At 39.1% G+C, this 27,823-nt stretch overlaps 1 protein-coding gene across 3 annotated transcripts in view; it reads left to right on the forward strand.

The window, feature by feature from the left end:
- Positions 1-27,823, forward strand: part of dab1a (DAB adaptor protein 1a) — a 260,379-nt gene that overhangs the window by 116,693 nt on the left and 115,863 nt on the right. For all 3 annotated transcript variants that reach the window (XM_028028174.1, XM_028028175.1, XM_028028176.1), the window contains one exon: positions 12,363-12,419. The gene's annotated coding sequence lies outside the window, so the exon portion shown is untranslated. The remainder of the gene's footprint in view (positions 1-12,362; positions 12,420-27,823) is intronic.

The following is a 27,823-nucleotide window of genomic DNA, read 5'->3' on the forward strand; positions in this document are numbered from 1 at the left end:
GTTATGTTTCTCTGTTAAATTATTAAAAGGAGACCATGCTTGGTAAATATGAGTATTTAACACTCATATTTAACACTCACATTTTTGAAGTGCTGGATAAAGCTCAGCCTCTGACAAACAGTCATGAGGCTTGTATCTGTTCATTTGGCTACATAGCATCTTACTAGACGCTGACTGGACTAGGCTAAACTACGAAATAGTCAGAGCTTAAACATGACCTAATAAACTGAAAGATTCCTGATCAAAGACCAAAGCTCTTCAGGTCTGGAGTTGAGCGCTGACTTTTCAAGATGGGCTCTGTGATCTTTTATCTCTAACTTTTACTGCGCAGTTCACAGCCAAGTATAAAATGTCCAGGATAACAGTCAGCACCTCCAGACATGAGACCATGGTCTCCGTAAGTGAAGGAGTTTAATTGTTTTGTTCTCAAATGAGGAGATTGATAGGCGGATTGGAGCGGCGTTTTAATGTGAGGGATGTACTGGTTTGTTGTGGTGAAGCTCTCCATTTGGGTGGGTTGATGGGAACTGTGACATAGCTGTCAGTACCTTCTCTGATGTTAAAAGAGGCAATGGCAAACTAAGTTTGAGCTGTGAAAACAAGCTGTTCCAACCTGTAGTAGCATCAGCTCTTGCAATTTTACACTGAAAGCCTCTGCATGTGCTCCCAGTCAAATCAATATGAATTTCTCAGTTTCTCCAAAGTGAGTTCTCTAAAACTTTTGTGTATTGCACGTCAGTTGCCAAATACTTCAAAAGTGGGAAAAAAACCCACAAACAAATCAATAAATGATCAAAAGAAAAGAAAACTATTACCTTTTAAGTCAAAAGCTTGAGGCAACCAGTGCCACAATAGCTCTGTATAATTTGGTGCCACGGGCAAGATTTGGGTTTGGTGTCCTAGATCTACAGACTGGGCTGTAGTTCTTTTTCAGTTCTATAAAGTTGTTTTGACTGCATTTGACTGTCTCTAGCAACAATACATAGAACATGGATTCTTCAAAGAACCATTTGAGTCATGAAATCTTTGTGAAAACACAAAAAAGGAGCATTTGCAATGTTGTTCTGACATCTAGACCACCTTAGCTTCAGGCAAGCATAATGATCACATCATAAGGCGTAACACTGACACGTGAATATACCACCCTCTCTTCATTGTGGCACTTGTGAATAGGTGGGTTGTAATAGGTGGCAAGTGGAGATTTTGTCCTGAATGGATCTGAGGGAAGCAGGACAGAGAGACAGGAGTAAGGATTTGACTAATCTAATTTGGGCCAGATTGTGATGGCTAAATGTTTGGGTCTCGGCATATTTAAAACTGCAGTTTTGTGGACTGAACCAAGTCTGCAGCCAGGATCTGTCAAAAGTGGTCCAAGACGAGAAAAAGACAACAGGGCTCATTGGAACAGGAGGATCAGTTTGTGTGAGCCAATCCAACGGAGGAGTTACTGTATGTCAAATGGTGAAGAAATTAATGATGATTCTGATAGAATATCATAATATGCCATGGATCATATTTTATTGCCATATTATCGCATTTTGTTCATAATTCACATTCATAATATTGGTTTTGCAGCCTGGGGTGAAGTTGTTTTCTACAGGTGCTGCAGTTGTTTTTACAATCAGTTTGTGATTTGTGAAACTTTCAGTCTGTTAAAAGAAAACTTGGGGATTTGTAGTTTTCCCTACAATATTATTGTTACCATTTTCCTTTTTTTATTGCCTCATAAGCTGGATGTATTGTTAATTTTTACCTCAAATTACTTTAGTTTATGATGGAACAGCATCAAAATCCAGTTAACCTTATTAAAATTGGAAAATATATATTCTTGTCTGTGCAGCAAAAAGGGAGAATAAAGGTGCAAGGTTCAACAGTTCATCAAGACTCCCAAAGGAAAGGACAGAGAGACAAATCAGAATTAATCTGAATATTTTATCCATTTATTTTTTTCATACTTATGTTTATACTCGTGGTGGTTCAAAGAAGAACCACCACAGCAGGTGGTTCTTCTTTCTCCCGTGGTTCTCCTGAGTTTGCTTGGTAATTAAACGAACTGGTTAAACAAGTGAAGCAGATAAAGGACCCAGGCTCCTGTTTTATCCCTGGCTCCATTTTACAGCAGAAGCGTCTGTAGCATGAAATGTAATAAATCTGTCTCAGGACAGCCTCTGCAGATGGAATCTGCACTGTAGGCAGGCGACAGGTAAAGGCAGAGCTGCAATAGAGAAAAGATGTATAAGAAGAGGAGAGTAGGAATAATTATGTAAAGAGAAAAAAACTGACTATAGAAAGGCGGAGGTAAAGGGCGACAGGAAGCAGCACAGCATAAACTGCTGTGTGCAGGGTGCTGCATGTCGGCTGGTGTCAGGGGGAGTATTTGGTGGCTGGTAGCCAGTATGAGTGAGATGAGGGGAGGCGAGTCTGCAGAGCCAATAAATTACAGGCCTTCAAGCCCCACTTTACATTAATGGAATGTGCAGCGCTGCTCTCTCCAGTCGGCCGCTGAGATTAAAGAGTGGGGAAATGGCTGTGGACAGGCTATACCCAGCCTGGGTCCCTGTGTCTTGTGGGACTTGAGCAATGCACAGAGTTGCCCCATGGTTTCACAGCCCTGCAGAACAGTAAAGGCAGTATGCAAATCTTAACATCTGAAAGGGGCGGTATCGTGGAAAGTTGACCTTTTTGGGCTTTGCATCATGTTATAGCGTTATTCCCTAATCAAAAACATACGGGGAGTGTTACATTGATTCTTGAATGATACACGAATGTTTGCTAAATCTTTTAATCTCCCGTGGAAACCATTCAGCTGTGCAAAACATCTGGGTGGACCTAGCTCCGCCTTTTGAAGACGAAGCTCCTCCTCAGAGCTGCAGTTTACAAGCTTCCGCCTCACAGAGCAGCCTTCCCCCAATCAGCTCCTTCAGACTAGCCGGTAGCAATTAGCAAACATCTAGTGGAGCTGCATATCTGCTCAGCTCATTGTAGGAGCTGATAAAAATGTTAAAGGGTTTATAGAGGAGTGATGTGATGACTTCCTGAAGGCGGAGTTTCAGAAAGAGAAGGACTTTCTTAAAAAGACAGAGGCACAATTTCAAGACGTTAAATAAGAAAGTCAGATTTCTTTTAGGTCATATTTGATATAAATAGAATTTCTAAAACAACTGAATGTAACACGGTTACTTGATGTGGATGGGAAATACACAATACTGCCCCTTTAAGATTACATCCAAACAAAACTCTTAAGGTGGGAGCAACAAAGCCGACAGCTTCCGTTGCTTAAGGCCCTGACATGGCTCTGAGACAATTAGCAATAATGAAGTGAAAACCACATTTGGGCCATTCATAAGAAAAGCCACATAAAGGATAAAGTCAACCTTCGTACCCAGCGCTACAGCACAGATTTCTAACAGATTATGTGGGATAAAGAGCACAAGTACGAAAGAATGGCTGAAGCATATCCAGCTAAACCCTGCTCCCTTTCACAGCCTCTAAACCTATTACTCCACAATTCATCTCTCAATTGAACAGCTCTGCTGCCGCGTCTCTGTCTGTCTCCTGGTGCCTTTGCACTTGTTTGATGGAATCAGTCGCATCTCGGAAGATTCAATTAAAATGCTGTTGCCTTTCTTAACTACTTCTCATTGCTTGCTTGTCTCCTGCCAGTCTTTTAAAGTGATTACACAGAAAATTATTTCAATTAGTGGTCAGGAAGTGGTGCCATCATCATCAGAGTCTCCCACCGCTTCACCACAACTTGATTAGGTTTGTGGTGAAGCGGTGGGAGACGGACAGAAACAGCTCTGATCTGTCATTAAAGACAGAAAGAAAGCTTTCTTTTTCTTTTTTTAAAATTTTTTTTAGCATTTCTAGTTAGTTTTTTTTCTCAATATAGCACACTTTGAGTAAAATTGAAAAATGGCACCGTTTTTACCCCCTGCATTCTGCTCTCATCTCTGCTAATGAATCAAATCCGTTTTTTGGATCCCTCTATGAGACCAGTAGAGATGAGGGATCGAGGGCGAAACAAATAAACAGCGAACCTCCTGCCGTCTACTGAACAGAGTCGAATACTGGCAATTGGAAAAGACCTGATGGCTAATAATTTAAAATTGAGGCAGTCCCTGTAATACCTAACTGTTCCCATTGTTTTACTGACAATTTCAAAAGAATTGTTCAAATTTTGTAGTGGGTGTCACAAACACTTTACTTCCATCTCCTCATATCTTTGTCTTCTTTCACAACCCTAAACATAAACATTTATTAAATATTGAATTGGAAAGAAACCAAAAAATTCTTGTTTTATTTAGATTGATGACAAATTGAGCTATTAGTAAATAACATGACACAAGTTACTTTAATTAGATTATTACAGAATTCTGAAGCATTTCAATTGCTACATGCTCAATCTTTTGAGTTTGACTCTGAAGCCATGATGGATTCTGTCATTCTGTAACAAAAACAATGATCAGAAGCTTTTTATGTTTTATTATTCTTCTTGTGCCACTTTTACAAGATACAACTTCCCAATACAGATGCATCTCTAGCAGTCTGAACTCATTCTACTTAAGCTTGGTGAAATTATGTTTTTTCTTGCGGTTGATTGGATTGATGACGGTGGTCTACGCTGTACTGAAAGCACATGCATGGTGATGCTTACTGCTAGTGCAGGGCTCAATATCAGTCTGCCTGGTGATAATTTTCACTGGAAGGACAGGCTGAGGCAGCAGTTCTGGAGAAAACATCAATGAGACCTGAAAATCATTTCCGAGGAGCACACTGACCAGACCGTGTGTTTTTTATAACACCGCCTGACAAGATCACCGAAGATCTGAGATAATGAAATCTGGCCATTCCAATCTGCCTTGGTCTGCTTCATAAACCTCTTCTCTGTGTTTTTTGCTGTCAGATTTTTCTGAAATCTATTCAGTGATCTCACATGTGGCTCTTTATTGTTTTGCTTCAACTATGTACAGGAATTTGATTAAACGAGATTTGATTAAAACTCGTTAAAGAGGAAAAATAACAGGTAAAATACAAATGCAAAATAACCCTGATCATTTTCAAATGATCAAAGATCCTACCTATTTAGAAAACTGACCTTTGTTTTCCTTTGTTTAACAGAGAAGTTTTGATGAGGGAAGATTTTATATTCATTTCTTGTTTTCAAGCTTAAATTACTTATGTACTTTAAACAGTTTTATCCCCTCAAATTTACATTTTCATGCTTTAATGTGTGTAGCACAGTGGAACTGGCTTGACAGCAAAACAAAACTTCATTGTGCATTATAGGTACGCTATAAATTCTTTTAGCCTGACTGGTTTTATAGAAAAATCGGGCTCCACGATTTTCAAATGGCAACATTTAGGCATATTTTGGGGCTTTAGACAGTAAATTGCTATCCATGTCTTAGTGGGAACTACAAGCTCCTCACAAAGAAGCCCTGTGCTGTTCTGACAGTTATTACCACTTTCTCATTGTTGAGTGATTTACTCTACTTTTTCTGCTTGCAAACAGATGTGCAGCGGTATATGGTTTTTTACAGGCACAACGCATGTAACCATATAGCAAAATTTTAAAGAGTGTTATTGTCACATTTACAAACTCCCTCATGGGCACAGGTTTATTTATTTTTATTTTTTTTGCTATTGTCATGAAAGGAACAAGTCTTCCTGTCACCTACCTGCAATAGTATGCATTTTAGTATGAAAATGTATGGAGATTTGTATCAGTGAGTGGTACATTACGGTTCCTATTTTTCAGTTTTTTTGAGTCCTTAAAATTTTCAAATGATCTAAGATCCTACCTATTTAGAAAACTGACCTTTGTTTTCCATATCTTGTCTTAATCTTTTCAACATTTACTCATCACACTCACCTTTACATGCTTCCATGCTGCATTGAAAGCTGTTTCAATCAGTTTCAGCAATGTCCATGTCTGATGCACGACACAGGAAATTACAAATCGTGCCAGGCTTTCCAGTAAGACATAGTCATTGGTTATTTATGATCTCCACCATCGTGTTCACACAAACTTGGGAGATAAACCTCATCTAAGAAAGGCAAATGAACCAGCAGGTGAGATCCAAATCAGGACAGAGGCTTCTAACAATAAATATCTACATGGTCGTCATAACCATGATCCTGCATCTTTATTAAACTGAATGCTTTGAGAGATGCTTATGTCAGGAAAGGTGAAAATCATCTGACCAAAGCATCTCCTTTGCCATTCATGGCTTGTGACAAACAGAAAATAGGTCTTATTATAGCTTTCTTTCAACAATGACTCCTTTGCTTTTTTTTTTCTTGACACTTTTTCATAAAATATATATATAAAATTTTATGAATACAATCCACCCATTTTCCCAAGTGAACTGTGGATCTCTGAAGCTCCTCTAATCTTTAGGACAGACTGTTTCTCTTGAGTCCAATAATTTTCTCACGCTTTTGTTTTCAAACTGGAAATTGTTTGCCCATTATTTTCTCCTCAAAGGCCTGAGCTAATTCTACTTTAGTACCAAATTATGATCATAATCTGTTGAAATTACTTTTCTGAACTGGATTCAACCACATTTCTTACACTGCATTGCTGCCATTCTACCTTTTCTTTTTTAGCTTTAGGTCCAAAACAGAATAACTGCTTTGCACTATATTGAAAAGTTGAATGAAACAGAGGAGAAAATATATACGGCTGTTTCAAAGAGACTCACAGTTTGCAATGAAATAAATAACATGTTTTTAATTAGCTTTTATAGTTTGGATCAGAAACTTTTTTTGGTGCGAACAATAAGTAAGCTGGAAAAGTTGAAATGCAATGTGTGCAGTTCAAATCCAAATGCCCATAGTTCCCTCTTTTCATACCAGTAATACACATGGTCAGCCTGTTGGATAGAGTCTCCCTGCACTAGATAGTCATAGATTATGTCTATGACTATATGCAAAAGGTTAAAGAGAGCATAGAAGGCATCATAATGAAAAAGGGAGGAGTCAGAAAATCTTTTACCAATATCGTCACCAATGTATATCATATTTAGTCATTTCTTGTTTTCTAAATATCTCATATACATTGTATAAATGAATCTAATGCAACACTCGGGGGGGGGGGGGGGGGGGGGGGGAATTTTTGCTGTGTTTTTGTTCACCAGATTGGTGATCTGTAGGTGATCCTGTGTGCTCGTCTTGGAAAGCTGAATATGTAATGGGAGTTCCCCTGAGACTATGCTATAGAAAGAAAGCTGCACAGGAGCTGCATGGGCTCCTTGTTGTGATAACAGAGGCTTTGTAGGAAGAGACACATGCAGCATAATGAACAACCCCCCATCGCTGGAGCACACCACTGTTTACACGCACCTGTATGACCATATAACAATCAAACCTGACGCATTAATATGCAACATGCCCTCCTCTAATGTCCTCCTCCCTGTTTTGTGCTCACCATGTACCAAACGATGAAGGTGCAGTTACTGTACCGGGAGGCAGCCCAGCCCTGTGCAGCACGCGTGGGGCTGTCTAGCCAAGGCCACTCAGATTGCATGCATGCTTTATAGCTGCATCAGTATGCTACAGGCACAGTCCTGTGTCTGCACCGCTCTCCTCTCCCTCCTTTGGACCATCTCTTCTTTGTGCCTCCCCTTCAGTTTGCTGTCTTGCCTCGATCGCTTCCTCCATGCTCACTTGGCTCTGCTACTCCTTCTGTCCTTGATTGCTTCCTTCAACAGTGTGAAACAGAGTCAGTTTGGAACTTCTTGCTATACGACAAAGAGGATGATCATATTTCTCTATTTATTTATTCATTGTTCTAGCTTGGAATAATGCGAATTTAATTTTTTTCTCCATTACAAATGAACAGATCTCTCGACTTTGTTCCAGCCTCACTGCTGGCTGGGCCTCTTTGGTGCAAGTGGAGGTCTAATTATGCCATTAGGATTCAGCTGTATTGGCTAATGTTGTTTTTCTGCTTCCTCTCAGTTTGTATTGTATCCAGGGGACAGGCCCATTAATTGCCCTGCTGATGGCTGTCATCATCCACACTGTTCTATGTCCAACACAGGAGGTGTGTGTGTGCGTGTGGGGGTGCGCTTGTGTGTTTGGGTCTCAGCAGTCATCAGATGGGAGGGTGCTCAAGTGTGGAGGACTCATCATAGGTTATTAGGAACATGCAGGGGGGCCATCAAGTATGGGAAAGAGAGAGAGAGAGAGAGAGGATAGTTCCTCAAGTAAGCAATTGCTGGTCCTGAAGTCCTTCCTATAGCAGAGTCTTTGATTTTTTTAGACATCCAGACTCACACATTTATTAAGTCTTAATGTGGACTTGTTTCAGAAGAGACTGAATATCATGCCACAAAACAGTGACTGGAGCCGGTCTGAAACTCATGACCCATGGTTTTTATTTTTACTTTGTTTTTTACAAGCTGTACTCCTCCTCTGCTTTGGCAACATTTTGTCAGTAGTCTGCTAGTATTTGACAACTTTTGCTGCACAATTGACATTTTTCTTGGAACAATCTTAACCTCATCTCTGATTTCGAGGAAGCATCTTTCTGCCTATGCACACTTTCAACAGTTCAGTTTTATTTTTTAGGCCACTTTGCATTAAAATCCATGTTTTTGTCCATTATTATCATATGTACCATTATTCTCCTAATCTTTCACCGCACTTTGATAATATCACCAAATTGTCAACAGGAGCATGGATTAAATTCACTTATAAAACTAGGTCAAATGATGCTGTCTTCATGCATCTGTGTGCAAAAAAGTTTGAAATTAAAGAAGAATGCATGCAAAATCTTTTTTAAAGGACTGTTGTGGTTCTAGTGGCCTTTATTTCACAGTAGATTGACAGGAAAGTGGGTTGCAAGAGCTTGGGAAGACGTACGGCAAAGGTCAACAAGCTGGGACTCGAACTCGTGACGGCTGTGACGAGGACTGAGGCCTCCGTTCATGAGTCGGACGCTCCGCCCCATGCATCACCGCTGTAAAATCATGAGAACCGTCACTTGGGTTATCCATAGTTCAGTGCTGTTTGTGCCTCCAGCCCCAATCTATTCTAAGTTCGTTGTAGCATCATCAAAGTAGTATTTTCATTCATAGCTTGTTTTCATCGCACAAGCCACATCAGACAACTGTTTGCATGAGATCAGCTCCCCGACCAGAATGGACTAATGGATAAAACATGGTTGGTCTTAACTGCACATAGACGACACATAAGATAAGCAGTAGACATATAGACCTTAAATGGGATGATCATTACACAAAGATATACTTATACACACACACACACACACAGTCACGTATTACTGTAATGGTCTTTCATAGACCACTGTTAATTTCCTGCCAAGCATCCTCACATCACACAAAGGCAGATAAAGAAGGAAGGATAAAAATCTGGACAGCCAAGTACGCCATGATTAATTCATTTCATATTCTGCTTTCTCCATAATACATGTGGGATTAATATTTAATATTTTTGTGCTTTTTTCTTTTTTTTTTTACACAACTCTAAGATAATTATGTGAGAAACGTGTTGTGATTGTGCACGTTTGGACACGTCTTGGAAGTTCTGTATTTTCTAAATTGCCTGATTTTTTTTTTCTTTTTTGCACTTACAATGAACTTTAATGTGGTGTTTAAGAAATGGGAATGAAGATCAAGAAATAGAATGAGGCAACGACTGACCTACTGATGACTGGGCTAGAAGAGGGCTGTACAGTTAGTGCATCCTACATGCAGATTAATGTGGGAAATGAAAGTATTCCTAACAGTTTTCTGCTGTACATTATAGAAGCACATGAATGAACAGAATGAACCTCTGTTTATTTCATGATGTGTAATGAACAGTTATTTATTTAGTTGGGTGCAGTAATAAATATGTTGCATTATGTTTATGGCCTTTAGCATGAAATAAAGTTGAACAGAAGAAAGTAGAAATAATGACGGATGTCCTAAACACAATACTTTTACATAATACAGGATTAGCAAGAGTAATAAGAGTCAATGGTCATTTCTTATATTTCTTCTCAAACGACTACTATAAATGCCTTTCTGCTTTTCTGTGAACATTTGTACAATTAAACGTTTCTGAATCCATATACAACAGCCACAAGCTGATGAAGTGCTGAACTGCGGCAGACATCGCATATTTTACGTCGTTGCACATTACAGGACAAGCTTCACTCATGTTTGTGTTGAATCTGTTTGCAAATATGATTTTTTTCTTGTCTTGTTCTGAGAGGTGTGTTGGAACAGTGGACAGGTCTGTCTGAGACTGGGCTAACCTTGGTTGCCATCTTGTTTCTCAGATTCTGAGTGCATTGTGTCATTTTATAATTATAAATCTAGACCAACAAAGAGCTTCATTGTAGGGCTGCTTTTATTCAACCTATATGATCCTCAAGCTTGTGTTAGGAAGAACTACAGCATGTTCTATATTTGTGATGACGACATTCATCTTTATATTTCTGTGTCACCACTTAATTATAGTCCACTACACCATGGGCATAAAATGAATTAAATTGGTTGGTCATAACTTCCACCAAGTTATTATAGAAGAAAAACAAGACAAAATTAGAAAATATGGCTGAAATGGACACAACTGGGCCAAAAAGCACAGAACAAGCAGAAAAGCAATAAATAAGCATGTTAAATGTTGCCTCACTTAAGAGAAGTGCATTTTGTACTTCTGATAAATTGGCAACATTTCCACTAAAACAGCTTGTATATCACTGTGTGTGAGATTCAATGCGGTAAACAATCCCCTATAGAGCAAATAAACTGCATGATTAAAGTAGAATGGCGGTATGGAGTAGCTACTGCTGCTAATATAAATATGAGATAATGAAGGGAGCATTTTTAACTTCATGTCTTGTCATGTACTCTATTAACGAACAGTACAACCGTATTGGGACCAAGAGCGTGGCATTCAGTGTTCACTAATATTGGATATCAGGACCTCTGTGATACTTTGCAGTGATGTCATCATCATCACAGTATGGGAATTAAATTTCAGCCTTCTGCGATTTGTCCAAAACAAATACATATTTATTAGCCAAATTAAAAAAGTAGGTTAAGCCATCAACTTCACTCTCAATTTCAAATGTCCTACATGGCGAGGTGAGAGACTCATCATCAGTACTGACATACTAACACACACACACACACAACAAATGCATATAATAATACACATGTATTATTGTGCATATGTATGTATTATTTGGTTGTTTTTATAATATCTGATTATCAGTTGAGAAAATGTTGCAGCAGTGACACATTTGCTCCATTATTATAATTGATCATTTTAATTATATTTAATTATTAGAATAATAAATGTATCATTTATGTTCAATATAATTAAAAATCTATTTTTATTTTGTACATTTAATATAAATTAAATTTAAAATGTATGTTAAATTTTCAATATAATACAGTCATATGGTGATGTATGCACCTACAACACTGAAGCAGAGGGCAGACACAGAGCAGGTAATAGATGGATTTGTATTTACCAAGACGCAAAAAAAACCATAGCTGAAATATTTTAAATCACAAGTTAAATCTATTTAGAAAAACACCCACCTTGTATGAATGTGAGATCAGTGTATAAAGGGAAGCCTTGATGTGCCTTTCTGTTTTGCACTTTGATGTAGCAGTAACATCTGCTAGGCTTCAGCATGCAACATGAAATGAGAGCTGTGGGGCTGATGGTGAAGTTAATTAGAGCCCAGGTCAGTCACCTCCTGACCCACTTCCACCTTTCCTGCCTTTGCATACCCACTCCTCTTTCATACCAGCTCCTATGACTGCTAATAGCCACATTCTGAGCAACATCCTCTTTGCAGCACTTTTTCCTTGTGTACTGGATGAGGACTCCCCCCGTCCCCCCTCCTGCACCCTGTCTATTTGTTCCCACCGTGTCTCCAATTAGATACTCTTCTACTCATCCTTCTGTCATATCCCTCCTCTCTGTATCCTCCTGTTTCTCTCATCTGATGCTGTTGGAAGCGGGTTGTAAAACAGGCCGCCTTACCCAAATGGAGACGAGCCCTGCGGTCACCATAGTTTTGTTACTGAGGCAGAGCCACATTATTCTCTTTAGTCCGCCTGCGCGTATGCTTATGTGTGTATGTGTGCAAGTGTGTTTTTAGGCCGCGCTTGACATTAGCCTCGCAGTCGCAGGTAATGATCTCATCTCCCCGCTAGTGACTAGAGGCACACCAAGAGAATTACACGCACACTGTGAAAAGGAAAGATGGGGAACAGAGATTGGTACTGTAATGGTCCTCTAATGGGCGACCTGACAAGTGCTTTTTCTTAATGTTATACCTCCCTCTCTCCCTCCCAACCCCCTCTCTCTCTGTTTGTCTGTTTTAGGGGCTTTGTCCTTCTTTGAGGAACAACAACATGGACACCAGGTGTGGTGAAGACCAGGTAGGCATTTGCTTCTGATAGGTCAATGTCATGTCTCTTTTCGTTTTCAGCATTACACAAATTGAGACAGACTGTTCTCCCACCAAATCCATGTTTTTATTCCTCCCACACTGTAAGATGTTGCTTTGCTGCCCTATGTTCAGAGCAGAATAGTTCTATCAGCCTCACACAAGCATCTGGTTTTCTCAACTATTTATGAAACAAAATCCCTAGAATGGATTTAATATCTTAATGGGTAATGTTGGGCTTTTGTCTATTTAAAGTACGGTTACCCCAAATATTAAACTTAGTTGTCTTTTAATGTTTGCAAAATGAAACAAATTGGTGACCTTCTTGTTGAATCATTAAGTAATGTCTTACTTTAGTTATTAGGAGATCAGTTTTTAGAAGTGGGGCAGCAACTGTCACATTTCCTGATGATGCAGCATTGCGACTCATTGCGACTCCTCAGTCAGCAATGCCTATCTACCAGCCCAGTTCAGTACCAGAGGTAGCATTTTCACTGATCAAAGCTCAGGTTTGGCTCAGGTTTACACCACAGGATCACTACTAAGGTTCTGCAGCAGATCTACTGCTTTGTCATCTGGGCAGAAATATTTTAAATGCCAACACTGCCAGCATGTCTTGGTTGATGAATGTATCTCTGTCGGTGCATATTCTGCTTGTAAACTTGCAGCTGTAAATAATTCATCCATTTATCTAGAGGTCAAACATTTAATAAGAAATTGCTGTGTTGTAGTTTGTTTTTCTTCCTGCAGATCAATAATGGGTATAGTGCCCAGCATCTGTCTTGAAGCACACAGACTCATGTAGCTCTCATACATGGTGTATACCTGTTGTTTCTGTCCTCATGAACAGTGTCTCTCAGGTGAAGCAGAAAGACAAACACTGTCTGTGCATGGCACAGAGGGAATAATTATTGCAAAACGTTGCACTGAAAACAGCTAAAAATTAACACTTACATGGCCAAACACTGTCATTAGAGTTGCATTAGGATGTACCATATTTTCTTAAACATGCAGTAAAAAAACTAAAGCAACACACTGTATGTTTTTGAAGAGGGAATAAAGTTATAACATGATTTAAAGATTTTTAAAAAGTAGATTTTGCAAATATACCTCCACTGATTAGTTTAATTTTGTTATGGTAGTTATTTTGCCTTTTGTATTTCACTTCCACCAGGTTCTTCCAATTGTTGCAATTTACAGCTGCCCATCCCTCTTAATTAGAAGTAATTGCCATATTTTAAATTCATTCTGTTTCCGTACGCGCCCATCAAATACTCCTGGTTTCTCCATGTTTGCTGTCAGATCCTCTCCTAATGTTTGAGTTTTTGTTTTTTACTTCTGACTTCTGATTCATGTTGTTTTTTTGTAACGTAGCTTTCGTTAAGTATAACTAGTAAGACGTATTTCAGTGCCTCCATTCTATCTGAGTGCTCAAATCACCAGCGTTACAATAAATGTGTCAGATATCAGATAAAAATCTATTTTACAAGAGTTTACTTAAAACAAGGAGTGTATTAGGCAGATATTGTAATACCATAAAGGCAACCTTTTTGCCTAAGTGACCAAAATACCACTATAGAGCTAGAGTTGCATGTTGCTTCCTTCAGAATCGCTGCAGCCTGTCATGCTGAGTCTAGAGCACCTTGACAGACGCTGCATTAAAAAACATAACATGAAAGCATTTTCATAGCCTTGAATCCACCTGCTCTCAGATCTGATGGTTTTTTAGCTTTCTCTCTTTCTCTCAGACATGATGATGCCTGTACATTCCTGGCTTTCTATTTTTCTATTTTTACCCACTGAGATGAACAATGAGCCTCAGGCTCCCCTCACTCACCCACCTAAGTGCACACAGGCTCATGCTGGCACAGAAACACACTTTCTCCCTGCAGCACAAGTATACATATGTGGCGAGTTCAGGCTGAGGTGGAGGTTAGAGGGTTTCATCAACTGGGTGTCTGACCGTGTGTTCTTACTTAATGCAGTTAGCAGCTGCGTGAAGCACCAGAAAGCGCACTGAGGACTGGAGTTCCTGCTGTGTCCTTGCTTGCAGCCTCGTGCTGCACGGCGTCAAAGGGGAAAGCAATTGTGAACATTTAAGAGCACTTTGTTTCATCATTTGGAAGACATGGGCGGCTTTGTAAACAGGAAAATGTTATAAAGTTAAGTAAGAAGTTTGTTTTTAATATCCACAGAATCTCAAAGCACTGTATAACACAGATTAAACAAAAATCACAAACCTTTTTGTGCAAGTGATTTAAAGTTTGTCAGAAAAAAAGGATCACATAAAATCATTGTAAAACAAGGTTTTCAGCTGTTTCTTTTAAGGCATCTACAGAGTCAGCCATTTCTGATCCACATCTAATGAGGTGCATACTTAAATGCCTGGCCTTACTTTAGTTTGTAGCCTCGTATGAAGAACAGCTAACAGATTCAGTCTGTGGTGGAGGGCAACGAGCAGCAGTGTGTTTGATAAAAGCTGACATGAATAATCGGGATCTTGACCATTTAGAGCTCTGAAGGTGAGTGCAAATAATTTAAAACTATTTCTAAATTTTGCTGGGAACCAGTGTAAAGAGTACATGATTACTGCAATGTGAGTTTTTTCTTTTTTCTTTTTCTTTTTTACTAGATTTAGTCAGGAGCTCCATTGGTGCATTCTGAGTGGCTTGGAGCTGTGAGAGCATTGATCTATCCAGACCGATAAATTTGCTGTTACAGTAATTTAAGCATGATGCCACAAATTCATGTTGTTCTAAAGGGCAAACCAGATCATATAGTTTAGAGATATTTCTTAAGTAAAAGAAACAAGAACAAGAAGTGGAATTCTGTCGGTCTGGACTGGTGCAGAGACAACAGCCTGATCCTGAACGTTGACAAGACGAAGGAGATGATCGTCGACTTCAGGAAGAACCGGCCCAGCCACGCTCCACTGCTCATCAACAGCTCGGCTGTGGAGGTGGTCAGCAGCACCAAATTCCTGGGGGTGCACATCACTAACGACCTCACCTGGACTGTGAACACCACGTCTCTGGCCAAGAGGGCACAGAAACGTTTGTATTTCCTGCGGAGGATGAGAAGAGCACACCTGCCCCCGCCCATCCTCAAGACGTTCTACAGAAGCACCATAGAGAGCATTCTGACCAGCTGCCTCTCTGTGTGGTGTGGAGGCTGCAGCGCCTCCGACTGGAAGAACGGGAGGAGAGTGGTGCGGACAGCAGAAAGGATCATCGGGGCCCCCCTTCCCTCCATTCAGGACATTTCATCCCAGCGCTGCATCGTCAGTGACCCCTCACACCCCCACCATGGACTGTTCTCCCTGCTGCCCTCTGGAAAGAGGTTCTGCAGCATCCGGTGCAGGTCCATCAGGTTCCGAAACAGCTTTTTCCCACTTGCCATCAGACTGCTGAACTCTTAACTGGACTGCACTTAAAATCTGGTCTCCACTTCATACCTTGCACATGTACAGAGCTAAATAACTTATATTTTACTGTCATTCCTGCACTTTATATTTTATATTTAGATTTATATTCATATTTTATACTGTATTTTATTTTATTCTGGAGTAACCTCACAACATTGAAAGCTCAAAACACTGTCCTGAGCCGTATGCAACGAAATTTCGTTCTGTATTCACCCTGTGCATGCAAAATGACAATAAAGTCAGTCTAAGTCTAAGAATTCTGTCGGTCAAAGCCTAAAGCTGAATCAAATCTTGCTTTTAGGTTTTGCACACAGAACATATCGGCTGATTAAACAGAAACAACAACCTACTTGACTTTTAGAGCGTAGTTCGGCAGCAGCTGTGCTCGGGATCTCTGTCTTGTTAGTATTTAAAATAAGAAAATTGCTGTAGAGTCAGGCACTAAGCTGGTTTACGCAGTGGCTGGTAAAGCTTGAAAGAAAGAAATCAAGTTTGTCAAGTTTATTTGTGTAGCACATTTCACCAACAAGGCATGATTAAAAAGAAACGTGAGCCAAACAAAAAGCATTATGTAGCAGTGGGAAACTAACGAGAAATACTGAAAAGTGTCAATCCAAACTAGAATTAGTTTGTTTCACTTATTATTAATTTATTTTCTAATATAAACAGGTGGGTTATTAGCCTTGAATTTTTCAGTTTTGCAGTTTTCTGGGAGTTTGTTCCAGATTAGTGGAGCAGAAAAAACAAATGCTGCTTCTCCATGTTGGGTTCTGGTTCTGGGGGTGCAGAGTAGCCTAGAACCAAAAGACCTGAGAGGTTTGGAGGGTTGATATGACAGCAGGTCTATTTTAGTGCTAAGCCTTTCAGTGGTTTATAAACTAACAGAAGTATTTTAGTGCATATTTGTCTGAGCTACATGGAGCCAGTGTAAATGAAACTGATTGTTGTGGGCAAATGCAGTGGTGATGTGGTTATAATGATGGACCAACTACTAAACCTTGTTTCAAACTCACAAGTTTAGTTATTGAAGATTCTTCATGGGACTCATCCTCCAGCACCATTGATAAAAACAGTGATGGTTTCATGAGTGACATTTTTTCTTGCACTAAGCTTTTGTCAAAACAAATGGTGTAAATGTTTATATTTGTTAACCAAAGGACTTCTCGTTTTGAATTCCTTCTTTTTAGTGTCGGTCTTAAAACTTTAATTAACTCCAGCAATCAAAAAGCAATTAGCAGCAAGCCATTAACCTGCCTGTTCTTTGTGACCTCAACTAAAAGGTGTGTTTGTCATGTAAAATACACACATCGACATCGGCCCATAAGCTCAAACACACATTTCCAACGCAGAGGGACAGAAAGAAATCTGGACTACTGCTGTGTAAGTGAACCTGTTAAAAATGAATGACGACAACGTCCCTGGGACATAGCTCATTCTGCATTATTTAAAATGTTGGGAATACAAGAAAACTGCGTCTCTTTGACTTTTTCCACCTCCACTGGGCTCCTTCCCTCTTCTTGAAGTTTAAGCCTCTTTCCTCCAAGCAACACACACATACACATACATGTACACACGTTATTTAATTCCCTTGACAATATGTATTTTCTCTGCATGATGCTCAGTAACAGCAGGTTCTCTATAAATTTGGACAGGCATTAATTTGCTACAGTGCCTCGTGAAAGTTATTTCTACTAAAAACAAATGAAATTTGAAAATTGTGGCATACGTACGACTTCAATCCATCTTGCTTTAATCCCCCTGCATAAAATCCACCTGTCTAAATTGATATGAGTTTAAATCCAGCTGTTCTGGTTCATATGGAACATTAGTGAACAAGCAGCATCAGGAATGCAGCAGACAGCTGTGGAGGAATTGATAAAACAATTTCCCAAGCTTTGGACATCTAATTGACCTCTGTTAAATCCATTATCCAAAAATAGGAAACCGTAATGTACAAGTGTAACCCTAACATGGCTCCCCTCATAGTTAAATGGGGTGAGTAATTATTCAATAAATTAACCAAGAAACTATGGTCCCTCTGGGGGGGAGTGCCCATGTCGAAACAGCCACTGTTGTGAGGTGTTACTCACTTCTCGCCAGGCCCTGTATTACTACACAATGCACAACACAGAATCGCAGAAATTGTTGGATGACTGGAAACTTGTCTGAAAATGGAACAAAAATCACAATGTGTATATGTCCATCCTAAGAAAACAAAACTTATTTCCTACATTGTCTCTCTGTTAAACTAGCTGCCACATTACAGACACCTCTAGCTGAAAATATTGACAGTGGGGTTTAAATGTGAATTTAGAAAATGCTTTCCCAATGCTATCAAACATTCTCCAGCTTCAGAAGAAAGTCCTCCAAACCTTATTTAGTGTATTGACCACTCCTTTGTCAGTGTATCACAAAGGAGTGGTCAATACGAGGACGGGGATAAGCAGGTGTTAACTTAATGCAGGGTTAGAGGTGTGCTGGATGTTTTGGATTTGTTTATCATGTTTAATTCAAGATATGGGAGACTTGAGTCTTGACTCTGAATTGATGTGAAAGACTTGAAAGTTAAAATGATTCCTTAACTTTGCTGTTGGCCAGATTATGTTTCATCTGAGGACCTGTTTTGTGCTCATTAACAAATTAAAAAAGAAAACATCTGGCTCATTCTTTGGTCTCAAATAATGAACCTTTCAAAAAAATTTGGACGTTGCCTTGGTTGGTGGGGTTTATTAAAACAATGGTCAGTGCTAATTATATTGTTCCCAATTGCATTGATTTGCAGCATATCTGCTGATCAAACAGTCCAAAACGTAGCAAATCTATTAGTTTTTCTAATAGTTACGCAACTGAAACAAAACCATTAATTATTTTTTTGCATTATGTAGTGTCTACAGTTGTAAAGTGAAAACGTTTCCCAGGAAAAAACGAAAGCTTTGAAAAACAAAGCCTCATTAACGGCTTTATTTCTTGGACAACAAAATCGGCATTTACTCAAAATACACAAATCGGCTGCTGAGGTGAAAACGTTGCTTCATTCAACTTTGTGTGAAGCCCCCTATCTTTCTCTGCCACTAACCTTTTCTAATTACTTTTCAGGCCTTAATTATGCTTCTGTTTTATTGCATGTGTACATTCATTACTTTGGTACATCACTATTGTTTTTTATGCCTATTGGAATAAAAAAATATGTTCACAATCCTCTTTTGTCTAAGACATTCACAACCCACCAGGATTCTAGAGTTATGTAGATGTTAAATATGGTTTTTGAGAAAATGACAAGCATGCGACAGCACTACGTAAAATAATAGTTTAAATTTTCTTTTTCAATTGGATTCAGACTTGTGGCTCAAAGAACCTGTATTGATTTTTAAATGACAAATGTATAAAAGTGCATTTTTTAACTTAAAAAAAAAAAAACAATCAAAGTGCTCACAGGTGTTCAAAATTGAAACATTAGCATAATAAACTTTGTAAAAGAAAAAAAGACACCAACTGAGACATCAAGGTGTAACAAAATAGCCACCAAATATTTAAGTGATGACAAAATATCCAACAATTATTGTTTTGCAGCTTGTTCAGAGTGAGAGCAGTACCTTGAAATCTTACAAAACTGGCACCCTGCTCAGAGTTTTAAAAGCTCTTTCTGGTAAGCTGATCTGCTTGTGATTCGCCACATTAATGAATGACTACTTACAACAGAAATTGTAAATAAACTACAATCCTTTAAAGGCAATACCGCATCATCGCAGTATTTTATATACTAGGGGTTCCTGCACTAGCTGCGTAAAACACATTTGCATTGAATGGAAGCAGCAGAAAGTCTACATGTAAAGGTTTTACAGCACTTCAGTAATGTAACAAATATTATTCCAAGGACATCTTCAATCACATTACTCAAACTGAATAATCTATCCACAGTTTTCCCACAATAACATGTCGTTTGCCCCGATAAAGTCACCTCAGTGTTATGCTAAATGCGTAGTGATGGGAATGGCTGATAAAATGCAGCTGTACAATCTATCAGCAATTTGGCTCAGACAATGCATAAAAATGAGTCTTTGTCTGCAGATAATTATCATCAGCAAACATTCATGAGGACAGTTTGGACAGACGGGTTATTGATTATTTAGTATGTTCCTGACAGAGGACGCATAAACAGTAAAAACGCTAAAACAACATTTCTTTCACCCGAGGAACCTCATTGTCACAAAGAATCCGACTGGTTGCTGATTATGCCAGTCACATCTTACATTGCCGCGGTCTAAACCATCCTGCGCTCTCAGCTATGTCAAGAAGTAAATTGTCATAATTCTGAGGCAAACTTTTTTTTGAACAGGAAGACCATTTTTAGTTCAGGATGAGAAATGTGACTTTTATTATTCATCTACTTTTAACAAATGTCACTCACTTTTCTCATGTGGATTTTGGAGAAAAGTGTTGGTGGGCTTGTAAAAACAGCTTTTTGTTGTTGTTTTTTCAAGAAAAATCACCTCTACAAATTTAAGTTGCTTCACAGTTGCTTCATCATATTTTGATGAAGCAAGAATTTTGCGTTGCCAACACAATGCCCAAAGAACTGTGGCAGCTTTGGCATCCCATACTAATGTTGAAACATCACTATCTCCAGGTTGTGGCAATTAAGAATCAGCCTGAAAAACTTGCTTTTTTTCTGGATCTAACATCTTATTGAAAGGAGCTGAACATTATGGTGCATAATAGCCTACCTGTTGTTTTAATAATGCTATGTGAAGCTATTTTTTCTTTTGTCAACTTTGCACATGTGTGCTGATGAAAGGACTTCTTTGCTGTCATTGTAGGATACTTGAGAACAGCAGGTAAACATTACAATAGATGCAGCGTGCTTGTTGTAGCAACAAGAGAAGAGAAATTGTAAAATGGCAGGGTGCGTGATGTGGGCTGGAGCGCCCAGCTGGCGTGGTTCCATTGTTGTACGCCTAGCACTTTTTCTTTTTATCATACTTTTGTGTACGATATCAAGTCTGCCCTTAGCTGTTAAAGGAATTGAGTTGAAGGGAAATCACAAAAGTTGTGAAAGTTTGAGCCCAAAGGAGCACAGAGAAGGATACAAAGGGAGAGGAGAGGAGAAAGAAAATGTATGCATCTAATCAGTATAATGGATTAAACTTGTTAAAACCAACAAAGTTTTTTATGATTTCATCTAGTCATTAAATTTGAGGCACATGAATCAAGTTCACAACTCTGGCTCAGCTAGTTCATAGTGCTAGAAGACTTCATAGTGGTTCTGAGTTTAAGGTGGCATTGTATGAAGAAGATATTGGTGCATATTTGAGCCGAAGCAAGGAGTAGTGGGTTCACTCTATCATGATGTCTATTGAGTATGGAGCCTGGCAGATAGACGGCCATAAATTAATAGTAACCGGAGTGGGGAACAAGAAGCCTGTCTGCATAAACTTCATCACATCAGCCCGTAGTGATATCGACACAAGGCAGCAAAGAAGTCAGAAGTAATTAGAATAATACCAGGCGGTATGTTCCTCAAATTTAAATTTTTTCGTAAGTCCAACACTAAACTTTGAAACGCTGGAAAAAAATTGCCTTTTTCACACTTCCTGTTAAAAAAAAGTCAATCCTTAGGGCTCATATCTTGGGAAGCTGTGGGTTGATGTAAGAATTCATGCTAATAAATACAACCAACAACAGAACATTTCCCCAAGTGAAGCATGCTTGGTTGTTCTATTACATAGAATGAAAGAGAATATTCAGGGCGGACCTCAAAGGGTCGACCTCGAGCAGCGGGTGGAGACGAAGACGTGCAGGCAGAATAATTCAGCTCTGACTTTGTAAAGACTCTTATTTTTCACATGCTCTCACTGAACGGCACACTTTCGAACCAAGGCAGACCTGAACAAAGTCACAGCACTGATCTTTTTTTTCCTGTTGGTATCATGAGTTGTTATTGACTGCAGATACCGAATGATATGAAGCAAAAAAATAGTAATAATAAAGGGATTTCTTTTTCACAAGACATCCCCATTAATGAAACATGATTAGGAGTGATGGATTCTCCCAAAAGGCAGAAGCCCTCAAAGTACACACGCTGATAAAATCATAAACATTTGAGAACTTTCAGCAGAGCACATCTTCATATCTTGCCCTCTGTGAGTTCAGGCTCATGCATGCACACCAACTCCCTCTCCTGTATGTTGATCAGCATCACACAAGTCAACCTGTCACCTCTGATATTTTTTATTTGTTCCTAGCTACTTCCCTGCTACTGTTTTCCATTTCTAACTGTATTTACATATAAAGAGTTCAGCTTGAACAACCTGTCATGATGTCTGAAGCTGCTCTACATGCGTGCACATCCATCGTTTTTAAATCTGCCACGCTTCCCTCTCGTGAACCTTCTCTCCTCTTCTTCACATGCTTTTTTTTTCTCTTCACATGTGTCACCCTCTTGATATGCCGATGTATCTGAGTTGCTCTCGCACACATCAGTAGTGTCATGCTTTGATAGCTGTGGGTGTGCTCTGATGTCTTGTCTTCTGTTCTGTCTGCTTCTTGCGCTACCTTTTTTCCTCCTATATTCTTCAAGTGTGACACATACACACCCCCGGACGCCCACACACACACATACCCACACACACACACACCGACACACACCTCCAAGCCCTCACTGTAAATAAATGAATAGGTCTATGTAGTGCTTTGCAAAACATATTCATACAATTTGAACATTTTCTTCTTTAGAACCACAAATTTCAAAATTCTTTGTCAGGATCATAGACTAGCAAAAAGTAGCATGTATTTGTGAAGCGTAAACAACTTTTGGAAATGTCCTCCTTTTTAGCAAATTTTCCTGGACTTGGCTCTTAGCTCTTTTTGTCTTCCCATCAACTCTGATCAGCTTTCTTGTGCTTTCTCAAATAAGGATTCCCCCTGGGCATGATGCTGCTGCAACTGTGTTCCAAATCGTACATGGTGTGTTAAGGGTGACTTGCAGTGTTGGTTTTCCTCTACACATAGTGTTTTACATGTAGGCTAAAAAGCTTAATTTTAGAGGTGCCATGTGGCGTAGCTGTAGAGCAGCGCCCCCGTATACACAGGCTATTAGTGCCGTAAACGGCCATCTGGGGTCCAATTCCCAACCTTGAGACTCTTCCAACATGTCATCCACTCTTCTCTCTCTGCTTGTTTCCTGTCGGATTACTGTAAATAAAGATGACTATCGCCAGAAACACTTAAACTACTCATCCTGTTTCCACGTCTGCTATGAGACAATCAGGTCTTTTCATGACTTTCTTCTCACTACTGTTTGATAAACTCTAGATTTGCAAAGTGCAAAACCAAAAGTGTATTTTTAGCCTCTTTCATGGGTCTCTCAGCTTCATTTCTGATGCATGCTCCTGCCCATCAGGTGTTTGGCCATATCTTAGTAGATTATTAGTTGTTTACATTTATGGATAAAGGATTAAAAACATGCTTTAACACATGAACACAAAACACGTTGTTTTATTCTTCCACTTCACTGCACTACTTTGTGTTGGTCTATTACATAAAATCTTCATAAAATGTGTTATTGTAGTGTGATAAAATGTGAAGAACGTCTTGGGGTAAGAATACTTTTACAAGTTTAATTTCATTGTAAAGACAATAGATAGGTCGTTGTGTTGTTGGGTCAAAGTGAATCTTAATCTTGTCAACAATGTTTCCCAAATTCACCTCTAGACGTATTGACATCTTTGAAGAGGTGACTGTCTCGTTCACAGCCATCAACTGATTGCAGTTGTTTGATTGCAATGTCATCTAGCCGCTGCAGGCCATTTCTGAATATAACAAGGCTGGCTAAGAACTGGAGCCTCGATTAGAGCTTTAATAAGGTGTAGCAGCTAATGTCCCATACTGTGTCCTATGGGTGTTGTCCTGTGGCTGTTGCTTTAGTCCAGCCGGATGATAATTTGTCTAACTTTGACATCACCAGTTCAGGAATAATCCACCAATATTTTTGTTTTGTTTTTTGTAAACAACAATTACACCCCTATCAATATGAAATAAGAAAAAAAAAAAAAAAAAAATATATATATATATATATACTGTATATACTGTATATATTACATCCACCACTTTGAATTTCCATTCAAATCAATTTATTTTTCAATGTTTTAAAATAGGCATGTTTAAACTAAAAATAATAAATTAAACAGTGTTTAAATGATTAATTGTCATCAGGTCTTTTCTACTCTAGGACCTAAAATGCTATATTTGATTATTTATTTTGCATAGAGCAGAATGCACTTACATTTACACTGAAGACTTCCTCGGGAAGTTAAACTGGAATAGATTTAGATTTACATTACAACATGACTTAAACTTAATTTAAGCTGAATGACTGTTTGGTTATGGCACTGGTAAAATGAATTTTCTATCTAATATCTTGGGCTGCTAAACTTATTAGAAATGCTGCCAGTGCTTTTCACTGCAACATGCTGTACAGATCTTCTCATCATTAATTTGTTGATCCACTTGTTTGATGTCTGATTTTGCCACTTTGATGTCCTCATCCATATTTAAACATGTTTTACATTAAATCTGATGGCTGTGCATTCTGCATGACTTCCGGTCAACGTGTTAAACAGTTTAAGATTTATTTCAGACTCAGATAATCTAACTGATGTAAACCCGAGGTTCCACTGCACTGCAACGTTTTGCCGAGCTACGTTCAGGCAATTAGAGTTCTTCCTTTGTTGGTTTCAACCAGTTTGACCCGTTTTGCTGATTAGATGCATACATTTCCTTCTTCTCTCATTTTATATCCTTCTCTCTGCTCCTGTCTTTCTCTTCCTCCTCACTTTTTCCATGACTTTTGCAAATGTGTGGAAGTTAGACAAACTTTCATCTTGTACAACGCAGAGTCTTTACCCATCTGGACATTCGCTGGCAGATTTCTGTGTGCATTTGTGTTAGCGTGTCTTTGCATATGTGATTGCATCATCTCAGGTGTGTGTGTGTGTGGGCGTGTTCGTATGACAGGAAAGAGAGAAAATGGAGAAAGCAAGCTGCTGGCTTGCCTTCATGAACATATCGGCTTTATCTGCTCAGCCAAGCTGAGACAGAGCGACAGAGACTGAGAGCAGAAGAAGGTAAGCGAGGGAGGCAGATATGCACGGAGGGAGATACGGCAGAAAAGGCAAAGATACTGGAGTGTGGGAGGGAGCCAGAGAGGAGGGCTTTACACAGATAGAGAAGGTAAACTACAGCCAGAGCTGTGAGGGACAAGATGACTTAAGGACAGAGAGAGCTGGAAAACTGCATGAGGTTGTCTGATTTCAAAAATGAAGGTTTTGAACAAATCAGAGGAAAAGTGGGTGGGTTAATAATAAATGTTTTAAATAGGTTTTGCAATTGTAGTAGTAGATCTGTCCAGGAAGGATGTAGAGCTGCCGCATGCCTTCAAATATAATGTTGGAAAAAATGTAATTATTTGCTCCCCTGGTAAGATGAAAGAACGCCTTGAAATAATAATAATAACCCATTATTAAAACAGGTTATATGACCTACTCATTTCTACATATTTCACACTGAAATATATTCGACAGCATGTTTACGCTACCTAAAAGTGAAAAGTCATACTGATGTCAACAGGAGACAAAAGCAAATCTACTGACCTCAAGAAGCAAATGTTCTGATAAAAATATCTTGTCTTTCGTAAGTGGCATTTTGTAATTTCACATTGGAGATCAGGGAATAATCTGAAGTTTTTGCGCTGACAGACTGCAACTACTCAGGTCTGAGCAAGGTTTGCTGTGTTTCACTTTCACACCACCACATACGGTAAGCAGTCTCCTCAATTCGGAAGAAGTAGCTTTCTATTCGTCCGACACACTTTGTGGAGGAAAATTCCCACTGTGGCCGGATAATGAGTCATAACACAAAGAAGAGACTGGAAGAACGGTGTGACTATGCACATTACGGTCTCTGGCTCAGAGTAAGAAAAAGCTCTGTGTTTTTTTGGATTTCCTGAAATCTACCGCAATTATCCTGAATTGCACTATGCCTTAAATGCAGCAACAAAACCCTTTGGCTGTTTTGTGCCTGCAACACAGCCAAAGGGTAAATATGTATAAATGCCCCAGGTAATGTAAAAAAAAAAAAAAAAAAATCTCCTGGCTTCTTGCCATTTACTAATATTTTCAGTGCTCACAAGAGCACTGAAAATATTTTCAGTGAGGCTGGTTGCATTGTTCAAGTAGCAATTCTTACATCTACCTGCAAAATCCATCTAGAGCAGTGTTTCTCAAACTTTTTCAGGCCGAGGACCACTTACCCCAAACAAACACTCACAGACCACCTAACTTGAAATTGCCACGCAATATCACATCTTACTATGTACTACATATATTAGATATGAAAATATTATCCTCTGTACTCGTTGTCTTTGTACCTCCTAATATGAAGGGTGGCTTTGTGGTTGTGACCACAATAAGACCACAAACGAGTCTACTCGGAGTGTTTTGAGTTATTTACAGCATGGATTCTAAGCTTTCCCATGACAGAAAATACATTGAAATCAAAAATGTTATTTACTACGATTGTTGTGTGTACTATAATGAGAGCTATTTATAATTTAGAAGCATAATAATAGAAAAATATACTTGAGTTGCATTGGCAAAAACAAACATTTCCTTTCAGCCTGTAGATAGCCCAGCATAAATAATTTTATTTTGGGTGTTAAGTTGCAGTTAGTCAGCGTGGGGCGCAGCTCTTTCACCGTCTTGTGACAGATCTAGGTCTAGCCACAGACCTGGATCTGCATACTCTGCATCGTAATAGTGTTCAAAGACAAAAGTTCCTGCAACTTACCCTAAGAAACGTTCCACAGGTATCTTCAGGTTTTTGGTTTATTCTTTAGTGACCGCGTTTTAAGCCGCTTATCCATTATTATTTTTAAACACAATATTTTGGTAAGCTAACTGTAGCATCGCACTTTGAGCTCACATCACGGCAAATAAGCAGTTGTTTACATGCAGTACCTTGAGGTAGAAAGACTGATCTAGAGGTACCATGTAGTCAGACCAAGCACAAATGGATATATATTTTAGTGGCAACTAAAATATATATAGTTGCCACTAACATTTTCACAATCTGTCACCATACAACCACAATTTTAGGTGCATTGCACAACTGCAAATACCAAGACATGGCAATCCACTTGGCTGTCAGGGAAAGCAGAGCATTATTAAGAGAAGATGCCAAGAGGCCCATGTTGAGCTGCAAAGATCCACAGCTTACGTGCGTTGATCAGTGGACCAGACGGCAATTAGCCTTGCAATTCGTCTCCACAAATCTGGCCTTCATGAAAGAGTTTCAAGAATCCAAACCTTTTAAAAAAAACTTCCATAAGACGTTCTGTGCAGTTTGTCACAAGCTGTAAAAACGAAAGGGGGTAAACATTCTAGAAAAATGTGCTCTGGACAATTGAGACCAGACTGAAACCAGAACCGTGTGGCAAAAGAGAAACACAACACATCGCTGCGGCCACCCCATCACCATGGTGATACATGGTGTAAGCAGGATCGTGCAGGTTAGGTTTTTCTTAAACAGGGAAAGAGGAAAGCTGGAAGAAAAGTTGGTGGAAACATGGATGCAGCTGACTACGGGACGGTCCTGTAAGAAAACTTAGAGGCTGGAAAACACTTGAGACTTAGATGGAAGTGAATTTTTCAATCAGACAATTACTTGAAACATTCAGTCAGAGGAACAGAGGAATGATTTTAGATCAAAGCATATTCATGTTGTTCAGTGACCCAGTCAGTCCAGACCTGAATCAGGTTAAGAACCAGTAATAAAGTTGTACATTGCAGTTCACCTATCATTTCATATATTTCAGTTTCTAGATATGCAAAACAGTTATATTTAAAATAAAAAGATAAAGAAAAAATTATGCTGTAATTGCAGTGAAAGATTGTTCTACTTAAGGTGTACAGCAAATG

Source organism: Xiphophorus couchianus, chromosome 9 (assembly GCF_001444195.1).
Source record: "Xiphophorus couchianus chromosome 9, X_couchianus-1.0, whole genome shotgun sequence".
Lineage (NCBI taxonomy): Eukaryota > Metazoa > Chordata > Actinopteri > Cyprinodontiformes > Poeciliidae > Xiphophorus > Xiphophorus couchianus.